Genomic DNA, 16,580 nt, shown 5'->3' with positions numbered 1-16,580 from the left:
ATATCCATTGTTCCATAGCATATCATTTAAAAATTCATATAGATATTAAATCACAAGCCGAATGAACTTACTTTGACTAAATTGTAATAGTTATAGAAGTTTAAGGACTATTCCGCTATTTTCCCTTTCCACATAAGTCAACAGGGTTTTGATCTAAAACGTAAAATTTTCTCTTTATTAGCTTATATTCATATGTCAATTAATTCTTCATTTTATACCCTTTTATTTTTCAAAATTACACAATTTCCTTAAATTTTACAACTTTTGCAATTTAATCCCTTAACCGAAAATCATCAAATTAACCATTTTCTCAAGTCAATATTTATAGCTAAATAATCTACACCCTTAAAAAGTCACAATTATACCTTAATTCACCATCAAACCTTGAAATTTTGACATTTTAACAATTTAATCATTAAATAAAAAATAATCAAAATTACTTCATAAAACAACCAAATACCACAATCAAATCTTCAAACACATAATTATCATAAATAAACAACCAAGATTCATCAATGGAAACTTCTAAAATTTTTAATAGATTCAAAAACGAAGGTACGAATTAGCTGGACCTAGTTGTAACGATCTCAAAAACATAAAATTCATTAAAAACAGGACTAAAAACTTACCCATGCAAGGCTCAAACCAACGAATTTTTAAGCTTCTCTCCTATGGTGTTTTCGGCCAACCATGAAAACAAAATGGAGAAGAAGATGCTATCTTTTTCTAATTATTGTTTTAATTTTATGTTAATTACCATTTTGCCATTAAAACATGTGTTATTTTATTATTTTCCTTCCAATTGTCGTCCAAAAATAATAAATAGGGTTTAATTGCTACATAGGTCCTACCTCCTTTGATATTTAAGATATTAAATCATCTAAATGCAATAATTACCAAATTTTGCATCTTTTACAATTTAGTCATTTTTTTTAATTAGTTATCTAAACGTTAAAATTTCTTAACCAAAATTTAATACGAATTTAATGACTCCGTAAATATTCTATAAATAATATTTATGAACCAACACGATAGAAATTTGGGGCCCCAAAGCGATTGTTCCATCACTACTGAAAAACGGGCTGTTACACAAGACGCTAATCCTCATGTTCGTAGAGTGATAGATGACCGAGATAGACAAATTTGAGAGCATGTTGTACCAATTTTGGATTATTTGAATCCAGGGATAGCCAAACCACAAATTCAAGCTCAGCAATTCGAGTTGAAATCGATAATGTTTTAGATGTTACAAACAGTAAGACAGTTTAGTAGACTACCCGCTGAAGATCCAAGACTGCATTTACGACTTTTTCTAGAGGTTTGTGACTCGTTTAGGCAGCAGGGTGTGCCTAAAGATGCCTAGCTACTTAAACTATTTCCATATTCTTTAAGAGACCGAGCGAGAGCATGGATGAATGCTTTACCGTCAAGAACAATGACATCATGAAATGATCTTTGCCAGAAGTTTTTGCTACGATATAATCCCCAAAATATGAATGCCAAGCTTAGAAATGGCACCACATCTTTTCAGTAGTTGGAGGATGAAACACTATATGAAGTTTGGGAACAATTTTAAGATTTAATTAAAAAATGTCCAATGTATGGATTTCAACACTGGACTTAGATGGAGATATTATATAATGGGCTGAATGCACGTACGAGGGCGGTAGTTGATGCTTTGGCCAATGGTACTTTTTTAGATAAATCTTATAATGAAGCATATGAGATTTTGGAAAAGATTTCCAATAATGATTATCAATATCTTACCACAAGAGTTGGGACGGGCAAGAGAGCTGCTGGTACTATAGAGCTGGATGCAATCACTTCGTTGACAACCCAAGTATCTTTTTTAGCTAATATGATTAAAACAATGAAAAAAATTTACTGTAGTTCAGGAATTAAAATCAAACAAACTATCGTGCGTTTATTGTGGTGAAGACCATGTGTTTGATGAGTGCTCATCAAATCCAACATTTGTATGCTACACGGGTAATTTCAACCAGAACAATAACCTCTATTCCAACATATATAATCTTGGGTGGAAGCAAGATCCAAGCTTTAGTTGGAATAATCAAGGTGCGGGGAGTTTCACCAATACGGCAAGATAGAACGCCATTAATGCACTGCCTGGTTATACTCAGCCGATGTCGAGGTAAAATGTCCAGCAAGGTTAGACATCGATTTCATCATCCTCATCTATTAAAGCTTTGCTGAAGAAATATATGGCTAAGAATGATGTTGTAATTTAGAATCAGGCTACACCTCTCCAAGCTCTTGAGACTTAGGTGGGGCAAATAGCGAACCCTTTAAATTTGAGACCACAGGGGCATTGGCTAGTGATACCAAAAATTCAAGATCACAAGGGAAGGAGCAGTGCAAGGCCATCACTCTTAGAAGCGAAACTCAGCTTGATGACGTTGCTCAAGATGCCATGGCAGAAGAGGAAAACTTGAATAACAACCAGGTAAAGATTCCGAAGAATATACTAAATTTGATAAGGGTAAATAGAAAAATGCTATCGCAAACCCAGATCATGTTGTCAACAAGAATGCCATGGAAAACAATATCAGCAATTTGAAGGACGACCACCTTGACCTTTTCGTTAGCGATTTCATAATTCTAAGCATGACATTCAGTTCAAAAGATTTTTGAAGAATTTGAAACAATTCCATATTAACATCGGGTGGTTGAAGCTTTGGAGCAAATGTCCATTTATGTGAAATTTATGAAAGCTATATTGTCGAAGAAGTGCAGATTGGGAGAATTTGATACTGTTGCTCTCATTGAAAGATGCACAACAATGTTGACGAATAAATTACCTCTAAAGTTGAAGGACCCAGGGAGTTTCACTATCCCATGTTCAATTGGAAATCATTATGTTGGTAAGACATTATGTGATCTAGGGGCGAGTTTAAATCTAATGCCTATGTTTATTTTGAGGAAGCTAAGAATTGGAAAAATGAGACCTACTATGGTTACGTTGCAACTAGCTGACTGATCCTACACGCATCTGAAAGGTAAAATTGAATATGTGCTAGTAAGAGTAGATAAATTTATCTTTCATGCAAATTTTCTTATTTTAGAATGTGAAGCTAACCAAGATGTGTCAATTATTCTTGGAAGACCTTTTCTAGCTACAGGCACGATTTTAATTGATGTACAGAAAAGCGAGCTGACCATGAGGGTAAATGATCAGCAGGTTACCTTCAATGTATTTGATGCTCTGAGATGCATTGATATTAATAATGAATGCCACTTCGTTGGGTTAATAGAAACAACAGTGGAGTAATTCACCAAATATTACCACAACAATTTTGACAATGAAGAAAACTTGCTTGAGCAGTGTGATATAGCAAGTTTTGAGGAGTTCGGTGAATTTATGGCCACCAAGCTAATGATGGATAGACTAGGGAGGAAGTTTGAACCATTGGATTTATCAAATCGACCTTTCGACCCACCTAAACCCTTTATGGAGGAACCTTCTACACTGGAGTTAAAATTTTTGCTGCAACATTTGAAGTATGCATATTTGGGTGACAATAGTACATTTTCGATAGTAATTTCTTCAAAATTGAGACCCGAGCAAGAGGCAAGGTTGTTAAAAGTTCTTCGGTGATTTAAGAGGGCATTGGGATGGACCTTGGCTGATATAAAGGGAATTATCCCTGCATTCTGCATGCATAAGATTTTGTTGGACGATTGCCCTAGCAATTCCATTGAATAGCAGAATCCGATCATGAAAGAAGTCGTCAAGAAAGAGATTATTAAGTAGCTTGACGCTGGCATCATTTACCCAATTTTAGACAGCTCATGGGTGAGTCCTGTGCAATATGTACACAAGAAAAGAGGTGCCACAGTGATAAGTAATGGTAACAATGAGCTCATACCAACTCGCACAGTCACGGGATGGAGAGTATGTATGGATTACCGTAAACTTAACAAGGCAATGAGGAAGGATCATTTTCCTCTACCATTCATTGATCAAATGTTGGATAGGTTAGTTGGGAAAGCTTTCTACTATTTTTTGGAAGGTTATTTAGGATATAATCAGATTGCCATAGCCTCCAATGACCAAGAGAAGACAACTTTCACTTGCCCATATGGTACATTCACGTTCAGACAGATGTCATTCGAGTTATGTAATACCCTAACAACTTTTCTATGTTGTATGATGGCCATATTCTCTGACATGGTGGAAAACTTTCTTGAAGTCTTTATGGATGACTTTTCTGTGTTCGGGAATGATTTTGAAGATTTCTTGAAAATTTGGGAATTGGTTTTGGGCCACTGTGAAGAAACGAATCTTGTTTTAAATTGGGAGAAACGCCACTTCATGGTTCGTGAAGGAATTGTCCTGGGGCATAGGATATCATAGATGGGAATTGAAGTGGACAGAGCAAAAATTGAAGTGATAGAGAAATTGTTACCTCCCACCAGTGTCAAGGGTATTAGAAGTTTTTTAGGTCATGCAGGTTTTTATAGAAGATTCATTAAGGATTTTTCAAAGATATCTAAACCTTTGTGCACTTTGTTGGAGCAAAATAGACTGTTCAATTTTGATGAACAATGTTTGGTAGCCTTTGACGAGTTAAAGAAAAAACTCATAACAACACCAATTGTAGTAGTTCTGGATTGGACACTACCTTTTGAACTCATGTGTGACACCAAAAATTATGCTGTGGGAGCCATGTTGGGGCAAAAGAAAGAAAAAAACATTGCGGACAATATACTATGCTAGCAGAATTTTATTGAAAGTTCAGCTTAACTACACCGCCACAGAAAATGAGTTCTTGGTTGTGGTGTTCACATTCGATAAGTTTCATTCGTATCTAGATGGTATAAAGGTCATAGTCTACACAGATCACTCTACTATTAAGTATTTAATGAGCAGGAAAGATGCTAAGCTAAGGTTGATTAGGTGAATACTCTTGCTGCAGGAGTTTGACTTGGAAATTAGTGATCGGAAATGGACTGAGAATCAAGTGGCTGATCACTTTTCGAGGATAGAATCTGGAAGTGAAGGTAGGCATGATACACTTATTAAAGAAGAATTCCTAGATGAACAGTTGTTAGTTGCCATGACATTACCTTGGTATGTTAGTTGCCCTATCTCAATAGTCAAAGAAGACGAAAATTTCTTCATGATGCCAAGCACTATTATTAGGATGAACCTTTCTTGTTTAAACATTGTGCTGATCAAATAATTAGGAAATGTGTCCCTAATGATGAAATACATAATATTCTATAGCATTTCCATTTAGCTCCATACAGAGGACATTTCATAGGGATGAGGTATACAACCAAAGTACTTCAGTAAGGATTTATTGGCCAAGTTTGTTCAAGAATGCTCATGAATTCTATCAGTTTTGCGACCGTTGTCAGAGAACAGAGAATCTATCTAGGAGACACGAAATGCCATTGCAAAGTATACTAGAGATTGGGTTGTTTGGTGTATAGGGAATAGACTTTATTAGTCTATTTCCACCGTCAGATAAGTAGTCAGAACATGTAACACAGATTCTAGAGGACATATCACAGTGTTGTGTCATTGGGTTCAACTGTATGAGAACAAGCTAATTAGGATATATTTAATTTGGAAAATTGAAGGGTCTTTAAGAACATAATAACTGAAATTATTTTTACGAGAGAAATTTCAAGGACGAAATTTCTAGGGGGAGAGTTGTAATAGTTCAGTTTTTAATGGTGTCAAAAATAGTGGTTTTTGGGCCACAAATCTAACAAGTGAGTCCATAAATATTATATTTAATATTTACGAGTCAAATGTAGCAATATATTGAATTTTATTTGATTATTTTTAATAAGTGAACAAATAGTTAGGCACAAGTGGTTTGTCCCTAAAGTCAAGTGGTTTTGGAAAATACGGTTTCGAGACCTCATTTCCCTAACATCAAGTGAACAATATAGGTATATTATCATTTGGTCTAGAAATTTTAGTGATTTGATTGTTAATTAAAGAAAAAAAGGACTAAATCATAAAGATGCAAAAGCTAATCGCTATTGATTATTATGGGTTAATTGAGCATAAAAACATATTTGAATGGCTTTATATGGTATTTTATCCATAATTATTAGATAGTGGACGGTTTAGGTGATATGTTTTATGAAATTTTATTAAATAGTAAAGGGCAAACTTTTAATTACATAAATAAATGAAATTAAAACATAAATTAAAAGATGAACAAAGCCATTTTTTTGTCATCTTTTTGGGGAGAAGGCCGAAACTCAATGGAAGCTTAAACCAAGCTTTCGACCAAGGTTTATTTCACATTCATGGTATGTTTTTCACCCTTTTTCATGAATTTTATGTTTTTGTGATTGTTTTAGTTTAATCTAGCTAACTCAATGACTAATTCATAAAACTGGTAAGCATTTTAGATTATGCCATTGATGATTTTGAGGTGCTTTTGAAGTTTTTGGTAGATTATTAAGATTGATTGATAAATAAGACTATTTTGAAAATGATTTTAATAATTTTAATGTTTAAGGATTTCATTGTGAAAATAGTGAAATTACATGGAATTATTGTGAAACTTTGATAAATGTAGGCTGACTAGGGACTATATAGAAATCAACTAGCATGGGTTTTGCTTAAATGTGATTAAATTGTATGTTTCAGGCTTAGGGCCTAAATTGAAAAAAAAGTACAATTGTGGGGTTAATTTTGTAAATTTACATTGATAAGGGTTATAAGCTTAAATTTTTTTATTTTATATGTTTGAATAAATTAATTGAGTGAAAATTATTTTTTAGATCAAGAAACGACCCAATCGAATTTGAATCATGGAAAATCTTAAGTAACGGAATAGGCGTCGGCTTTGTCTCTGCAACCGTTTTTGTTTAGGTAAGTTCATAAATTAAATTAAATTAAATTAATTGTTGTTTTGGTAATTATATATATATGTGATGTACGAGTTTATTGGTTGAAATACGAGTAAGACCATAATTGAAAGACACTATAGCACTATACCAGAAATGAAAAAGACGATAATTGAAAGACACAATGGCACTATATCAAAAATGAATAAGATCATAGTTAAAAGACACTATGACACTATACCGGAAATGAATAAGACCATAGCTGAAAGACACTATGGCACTATACCAAAATCGAATAAGACCACAGTTGAAAAACATTGTGGCAATATGATGGAAATGAATAAGACCATAGTTGAAAAGCACTATGGCATCATGTCAAAAAATAACTAAGACCGTGGCTGAAAGACGTTACGACATCTTTAAAAAATGATGTATCAGGTAATATGTATCGAATGATAAATACTTATGCGATGGTGTCGATTAAGAAGGAATTGTGTAATCATTTCGAAAATGGATTGAATAATGAGATTAAAATGCTTGTGAATGCAATGGAATTTTTTAAGCCCGTAATTTTATTTGATCAAGCTTAGAGAATGAAAGAAATTTTTTATCACGAGAAATAGAGCAAGTCAAGAGTTTGAGACTTCAATAAACAAAATGTATCTAGAACATTTTCTACTTTCTCGCCAAAGAAAAATGGAAGAATCGAGTAGCCATTTTCAGTGCCATCAAGGTTTTATGGTAGTGATAGAATTAAACAAAGTAATGTGTACCATTGATGACTTCAGTAGCCAGTACGGGTAGAGTCAGAAATGTAAATAAACTTGAATGTAACATTTGTGGATGAAATCATTCTGAGATATGTAGATTGGAGGGGGGAATCTTATTTTGTTAGCGAATCTCTAGATCATGTCCTTGTGCCGCACAGTCTGGGCTTTGTCACATGGCCTGGCCACACGGCCGTCTGACCCATGTTTTCAATTTTTCTAAAATTTTTTGTTTTATTTCAAATTAGTCCATAATTATTTCTAAACTAATTTTTAGGTCTCGTAAGCTCGATATAAGACCCGCAAATGTATATAGGCAATGAATGATATGTAGTTTTGATTATATGATATTTAAATTAAATAATAAATGATTTAATATTGCTAATTTTTCTTATATGTGTCGTAATACTCTATAACCCTAATCCAATGACAGAGATGGGTTAGGAGTGCTACATAGTCTTCAAATCAAATTTGTATAATGCAACAAGGGTTAGTAATACATCAACTCTTTCCACCTCACTATAACTCTTTGTGAGCAACATTGCCTCAAATAGCCTGCGAACCATTTGAGTTCTAAAGACTAAAAGGGGATTAGATTCTTCTCTAAATCAGACACATACTCGACATTTGACACGACTCCATGACTGCCTCCGGACGTACCAACGTCTGGAGTGTGAATATTTCAACTAAAGATATAGATTTGAGGTGGTGTCCGCAAGTATACGGGTCAGGTTGTTATATAGTTTCCACAATGTAGGTAAGTACTCTGAGTATCGTACACAAGGGATTGCAGTTTAGGGAAGACTACTATCAAACCAATTACCGAAAATAATTTCTAATCTACTTGAGTCACGAATTAGTAGTGTTAATATGTAAGCAAGTTGATAATCGTATTAATAAATAAAATAAATTTAATTAAACCTAAATCTACTCCTAAGTTTATATATCGGCTTCTCCTATCCCTTATTTTGACTACGATAGTTCCTTTAGCCTAAATCCAATTGTTTTACCTAATTAATTATTGATGTAGGGTTCTAATCAATCAACTAGTCAATACCCTAGTAGGATATTCCAATACATCTACTAGAATAATGAGTCAGTAAGAACTACTTATCTTTCGACCTCACAGTCCAGAATGGGTCAGGGTTTAGGTGTTCACGGATAGGTCATACCATTTTTTGGTTAATTCCCACCTAAATGACTTTCTAAGGTTGTTAAGCCTGGGGTTTAAGTTCTTCCTCTCCCAAACAGCTGATCTGCTAATAAACTCTATCATTCAATCAATTAATAAGATTAGAAAAGTTGAAATCATCCGAGATATGGATAAAGCATAAATTAATTCTAATCTTTACACAAACATTCAATTAAACAATGTTGAGGAAAGAGATATAAAGAATAGAATAAAGGAAAAGAGATGCTTATGGATTTATCGATGAAAGTGTGGCTACGAAACAATCTCCACTCGCGAGAGTCTCACTTCGAAATAGGATCCTATGATTACAAGAACATAAAATATCCTAAGTAAAAACTAAGAATGTAATAAGAAAACCCTAAATATATTTTCTGTCTCTTTAAAATTGTGTGTTTAAATTGATTACAATGATATTTATATAGGCTAAACTTGAAATATTAAAGTACCTAAATTGTCCTTGAAGTTCTTAGAGTTCAACTAGGACAAATACACCTAATTTCCCTCCAAAACATAATTATCACGTGCAGGCCTTTTTTGGGCTACGCAGGGCTTGGTTGCAACACAAGCCGGCGATGTTGCAACCAAGCACAGGGGGTATGTCACAACATCGAGGGTAGTTTTGCTCCAAAACTTGTATTTGGCTTCAGTCTTCGATGTTGAGACATCAATGTCTTGGTATCGTGAAATATGCATCAATTTTGGCTCGAATATGCATCTTTAGCTCCCGACTTATCCTACAAGACCATGTAACTTATTTAGATATATAAAATGTAATAAAAACTACTTAGAAAACATAAATTACTGTTTTAAGCATCAAAACCTAAATATATACTAAGATGCTTTGATTTAGCTATAAAACAAGCTAAAGTTATGTGTAGAAAGGATGTAAATACTAGTGTAATTCATGGTAGATCACTCCCCCACACTTAACTTGTTGCTTGTCCTTAAGCAAAAAAAAAACATATATCGGAAAAAGGAAAAAGTTTCTAATATGAAAATGACTTAATTTCTTTCTTTAAACAGGCTGAAGTTAGTGAAGATGGATGTAAATAAGAACCTCACACCTAAATTCCCCCACACTTAACTTTTTTTTTGTCCTCAAGTAAACCAAGTCTAGACAATAGCATGCAAAAAGAAGGTGTTCTTTGGATTTTATTACTACTATAAACATGGTTGTCAAATATTAAATGTATGACAATTCTTATTACACATGTAACTTAATATTGATAGTTCAATGCTTTTAAAATTTTTAAAGTAAATTAGGATTAGTTTACACAGTTACATTACTATCAAATTAGAAATAATTCTCATGATCAAATGTTTAACAATACCACCATTAACATAAATCAAGTAGATATGTAGTAGACACAATCAAGTGAATAAAAAACATTCATTAATTAAAATTGTTAGGAATTTTAGAAGATTATGCATAAAGAATGCTTAAGTCACATTGGTCTTCTAGGCTTGTAATGTTCTGAGGCTTAGGACGGTATGAGTTCAAAGAAAAATAAGGCTTAAAATGTTTCAAACACTAGAAATAGTTAGGCACATGACATTGTTCCCTCTCCTCCCCCTTAATGTCCCATCCAATCTCACTGCCTTTTGTGTCCCTCTCTCACCTACCTTATCTTTCCATGTAGGAAGATATAATATAATATTAGCAACTACGGTTGGCTTAACGATTTTTGGTGCATTGATGACTGATTTTTCTTACTTTTTATTTAGTTACTTGACTTTTTACTCTTTTCTCAATCACAGTGCTTTTGTTCGATACTTTTTCCACTCATTTTTTTACTTTGGAGTTTTTCTGGATTTTTTCGCACATTTTTGCCCGGCTTATAATCACTGTATCACATTGTTTTTTCTGAACCACCGTAAGGTATCTATCTAAATCCTTAACATCTATGGTCTAACGTTTATTTTGTAATGTATTAAATGACCAAAGATAGGGAAAAGTTTAAGTTTTATATGTGGTCTTTGGGTTTCAATTTTTTTGGTTCATCAAAAAGGATTTATTAGGCTCAAATAAGGAGACTAGGGATTTATAGCATTAAGTTATGGTCTTTTGAGAAATGGCTATTCAAACAATGCCTTAGGCCATCCTTAAGTATCCCACTATACACAATTTCTTTCATGCTTCAAATTAAACCGAACGAATAATAATCAATTCAAGCATTCATGTCTCTAGGATTATCTAAAAGACTTTTATCTCATATGGCATCATCAAACATTCTTACTTAGGTACTTCTAATCTATTATGCAATTTAACTAAGTAACCTAATCAATTCCCCTTAAAAAAATAATCAAATTATCTCATATCAATAAAAAGTTTCATGCTTGACAAAAATTATTACATGCTTCATTATTTTCAACCACTATTCACAGTGTTAATATAATCCAAGAATCATGCAACAAAACAATAATATTTTTGTTTTTTAATGAATAATCAACTAAAGCAAAGTAAACACATAAACACATAAACTAATCCTCTACACTTTCCCCCACACTTTAGAACAAACATTGCCCTTAACGAAAAATAATTAAAGTGTAAATAAGAAAACTTCCCTGAGTAGGCTGGATCCTTGTTGTTATGATAATCTCAGGATTTTTGTGCTTGAAAAGGACGAAAAAAGTACCTAAAAAATACTATGACAAGAAAAAAATACTACGACAAGAAATATGAAATATAATATAAAATAAAAATAAGACGAAAAAGAAGAAGTGATGATAATGGATGATAGAACATCTAAAAGTATTCAAATGAACTTGAGCCTTTAATGTAGCATAGTGCATTTTGTCTAGGATGTCGTGACATTAGGGTGTAATGTTACGACATCGAGCCCATTTTCTGGCTTTTTTGATATTTTGTTTTAATTCTGTCACTCCATGGCATCTACACCTGTTCTAGGAAAACTAAACACAACAAAGATTAATAAAAATAAAATAAATAAATAAAAAATAAAAGTAAAAGTAAAAAAAATACAAAACAAAATTTAAAACAGGGAATAGATGTTCTTTAAAACCCAGGACAATCCATGTTGCCACCATAGAAGAATTTTCAGCTGGTTCTCGACACTTTGATCCGTCGTTTGTTCCTTTGTCGATGTATATGAACCAGCCTCTCCGGTCGATTCCAATGATATTGCCTTGTTTTCAACCATCACGACATCCACATTACAAGCTGTTTGGTACCAAATCTGAACAAACCCCAAATTGTTTTCAAAGGTATTATTACGTCAAGCTTCCTCTTATCCACGTTGCGTGTGGTTTTAGTCACTCGAGCTTTATTGCCCTTATCGGATGAGAATTAATCGAACTCATCGATTTCTTTGGCTTGTACTTTCTTTACTATGGCCAGAAAGTGTATTGGTTCTTCTACACTTTCATTCAAAATTGGTTTTAGCTCTATGTTGTGGTTACTTCTACTTTTATATTTGATTCTACGACAATTGGATCGGAGACTACTTTGGTCATATTCAATTCATCCTCATGATCTCCGGTTTTAAACTCTTGTTGACTATTATTGTCTAATTCACAATGGTGAACGATAAAACAAGGGTCCTCTAGATCAAGGTTGGAAACATCATGCACGATCTCTTCCCTTGGAGATAGTGCCTCAGATATCTCTTAGATTATTTTCCTCATCTGTTCCATCATGTCTGACATGTTTGATAATCTTTCAGAGTTGGATGGCTCAGTAGTTTTGCATGAGGGGATCTTATGTAAATTGCAATGAGGCTAATATGAGTTTTTGGGCATATCATTGTCTTTTTCGTACGACTCATAGAAAGATTCGTATGAGTACTCATTATCCTCACACCCGTTATCATTACTCTATTGGTTTGTCGCATTTCCCTTCGACCAACCAGTTATGTAGTTCCATTCATCGTCCCAAAAAGACCTCTGACCATTAAACCACCTAATAAAAAATTTCCATAATTAAATCTTCTAGTCAACAAAAAAAATTGAAAATAAAAATAACAAATAATGAATATAAAAATTAGTACATTTTCTAGCTCGTTCGTCTTTTGACTAATATTATTTACAAGTAATTGATTCAATAACAATTATCACTGTCACAATCCCAAGAAACAATGCCAACAACTTGATCGCCTCTACATGTACCAATGTCCAGAGTGTGAATACTGCAACTAAAGATATAAATTTGAGGTGGTGTTCACAAGTATGCGAGTCAGGTTGTAATATAGTTACAATGAAGTAGGTAAGTACTCCGAGGATCGTACCGAAGGGAAAATAGTTTGGGGAAAACTATTATCAAAATAATTACGAGAAATAATTACAATCTACTTGAGTCACGAATTAGTAGTACTAATATAAAAGCAAGATGATAATAATATTAACGAACTAAATAAACTGAATTAAACCTAAATCTACTCTTAAGTTTATATATTGGCTTCTTATATCCCTTGTTTTGACTATGCGAGTTCTTTTAGCATAGATCCAATTGTTTTACCTAATTAATTATTGATGTAGGGTTCTAATCAATCAACTAATTGATACCCTAGTAGGATCTTCCGATACATCCACTAGAATAACGAGTCAGCAAGAACTACTTATCTTCTGACCATACAGTCCAGATCAATTCGGGGTTAAAGTGTTCATGGATAGGCCATACCAATTTTGGGTTAATTCTCACCTAAATAACTTTCTAGGGTTTTCAAGCCTAGGGTTTAAGTTTTTTCCTCTCCCAAACAACTAATCAACTAAGAAACTTTATCCTTCAATCAATTAATAATATTAGAACAGTTGAAATCATGCGAGATATGGATAAAGCATAAATTTATTCTAATATTTACAAAAACATTCAATTAAATAATGTTAAAAAAAGAGATATAAAGAATAGAATAAAAGAAAAGAGATGCTCATGGATTTATCGATGAAAGCGTGGCTCTGGAACAATCTTCACTCACGAGAGTCTCAGTTTAGAATAGGATCCTACGTTACAAGAACATAAAACACCCTAAGCAAAAGCTAAGAATAAAATGAAAAACCCTAAGTACATTTTTTATCTCCCTAAAATTGTGTGTTTAAACTGATTACAATGGCCTTTAGATAGGCTAAACTTGACATATTAAAGTGCCTAAATTGTCCTTGAAGTTCTTAGAATTAAATTAGGGCAAATACACCTAATTTTCCTCCAAAACATAATTATCACGTGCACAACTTGTTTTTGAGCTACGCAGGGCTTGGTTGCAATACAAGCATGTTTTGTTGCAACCAAGAATAGGGGGTATGTCATGACATAGGAGGGTCGTGTTGCGACATTAAGGGCAGTTTTGCTCCTGAACTTGTTTTTGGCTTCTGTCTTCGATATTGAAACATCAATGTCTTGGTATTGCGACATTGGCATCAGTTTCAGCTCAAATATTCATCTTTAGCTCCTGACTTGACCTACAAGACCATGTAATCTTATTTAGATATATAAAATGTAATAAGAACTACTTAGAAAGCATAAATTACCACTTTAAGTATGAAAACCTAAATATATACTAAGATGGTTTAATTTAGCTATTAAACATGCTAAAGTTGTGTGTAAAAAAAGATGTAAATACTAGTGTAGTTCATGACAAATCACTCCACCTTCAACTGGATTATGTAAAGAGCAACAAATCATCACCTTATCCTCAGCCACATCAGCTACCTCCGTAATTATCTGAAATTGTTAGAAATTGAAATTTGTGATCCGTCGATCTTCTCTATATCCAAAATCATTGTTGTGTCACCGAATGAGTCAATTTGCGAAAACTGAACCTTAACTCTGATACTAATTTGTTGGGGATTGACATGTATTAACAACGAGATAGTAAAAGTAGAGAGCACCATACACAAATATTTTATGTGGAAAACTCCTCTGAAAAGGATAAAAACCACAGGAAAATGATGTATCAACTTTTCATTAAATGAGTAAATAAACTAGAGTACAATATAGAGAAAATAAATCTAAATGTACTTAACGTACATTACCTATAGCAACCCAAAAGTCAGTGGTGTTAAAAAGTGTAGTTTTGGAACCACGTTTCCTTAAACCAGACTCGTAAATATTTTTACGGAGTTATATTAGATGTGAATAAAATTCTGATCAAGTAATTTTGGCGAATTAGAGATTAATTAAGGTACAGGAACTAAATCGTAAAAGTATTAAATTTTCAATTCTTAAGGAATATTTAATTAAAATAAGAGCAATGGACCTTTATAGAAACTAAACCATTATAATAGTGATATTGGATGGTAATGTACTTAGAAATTGAAGAAAATGTAATAAAATTATAAAAATTTAATAAATAAACTAAGCCATTAATAATAAAAATATAGTTAGTGGAAATAAACAAAACATTCATCCATTCTCTCATGAAAATATCGAAATATCAATGAGAACAAGAAGAACTCATGGCTTAGGGTTCTTGATTTTTTAAACTTTAATTGGTTAGTAAATTTAGTCCATTTTCTTGTAATTTCTATGTTTTCAAAATTTTGGAAGCTTAAGATAGTTGACCCGTGTTGTATTTTTTGATATTGTTAAAGTTTGAGGATGTTACCATTGTTGAATGTTGAACTTTTAGGGAAGTTTAGTATTGAAAAAAAGAATAAATTGCATAAATTTTGAAATTTGTGGTAGAATTGAGAAATAGGAAGTTAAATTATGCTTAGAGTGAAATCGACATAAAAATTGAAGGTTACATGCTAAAGTTATGTCAGTCTCGATTTTAGGGACTAAATTGGATAAATTGCAAAAGTTGCATAATTTAGTAATTGAATGTGAAAATGGTTGTGTATTGATAATTTTATATTTTTTTAATCTATATCAAACATCAACCTAGATTCCTCGAAAAATAAAAGGAAAGACAAAGTCGTTAACGAATAGCTCAGAATTTACGATTTGTGTTTCTATAATCTGAACTACTTGTAAATTGTTGCATATTGATCTATTGTTGCATGGTAAGAATTCAAGGTGAACCATTTTGATATGATGAGCTATGTTGGGATTGATTTGATTTGAATTGAATATAGTTAGGGAGGACTAAATTGAAATTATGTGAAAATTTTTTATGTTTATATGATTTTGTAATTAAATGCATATAAAGATGATTGATTTTGTTGGGTATGGATGAATGGTTAAAATGGTGAATATATATATGTGAAATGAGATGTTGATTGATAATAAATTAAGTAATGAATACCTTATTAACTGTTTGGGCAGAGTCAGATATAATTGACATGTAATAGGATAGAAAGAGCTCAAGGTCACTTCAACTACGAGTTGATGAGGCACTGAGTTCCAATTTGCTTCGGTTATATGGATGAGACATTGTGTCAAAATTTTTGATAGCATTGGGCGCAACTATTTGCTTCGAATTTATCCAATAAGGCATTGGGTGTCAAACTAGTGTGTTGGTTGGATCCGTGTATCTATCTGAGTCCGAGCCGTGTAAATAGGAGGAATAAATGATAAAAACATAATGTTTATAATGGAAATGATGATGTTGAATAAGTCCTCAAATTCAAGTGAATGAATATTCTATAAGAGATATGAAATTGATATTAAGATGGCAAATGGTTAGAAAATAGAAGTGATATGTGAAAAATGTCGAAACAATGATATATAATTTCATTGACTTCATGAATTTAATAATGGTAATGGATTGTGCTATCATATGACTTGAAATATCAATGATATGTGAAGTGGTTTTATCATGGTTTCATATTGATAAATTGTATTAGTTTTGATCCAAGAATCTGATAAATGATTATATGGCATGTTGAAT

The 16,580-nt window shown here is 32.7% G+C and overlaps 1 non-coding gene across 1 annotated transcript; it reads right to left on the bottom strand.

The window, feature by feature from the left end:
* Positions 1-1,501: 1,501 nt before the first annotated feature.
* Positions 1,502-1,608, bottom strand: LOC128040227 (small nucleolar RNA R71). The gene has a single exon (XR_008194885.1). It is a non-coding gene; the product is annotated as a small nucleolar RNA R71 (small nucleolar RNA).
* Between the last annotated feature and the right edge of the window lie 14,972 nt (positions 1,609-16,580).

This window comes from Gossypium raimondii, chromosome 3, assembly GCF_025698545.1.
Source record: "Gossypium raimondii isolate GPD5lz chromosome 3, ASM2569854v1, whole genome shotgun sequence".
Classification (NCBI taxonomy): Eukaryota; Viridiplantae; Streptophyta; class Magnoliopsida; order Malvales; family Malvaceae; genus Gossypium; species Gossypium raimondii.
The sequence above is the reverse complement of the archived record's forward strand: the minus strand, read 5'-3'. Positions and strand labels throughout refer to the sequence as shown.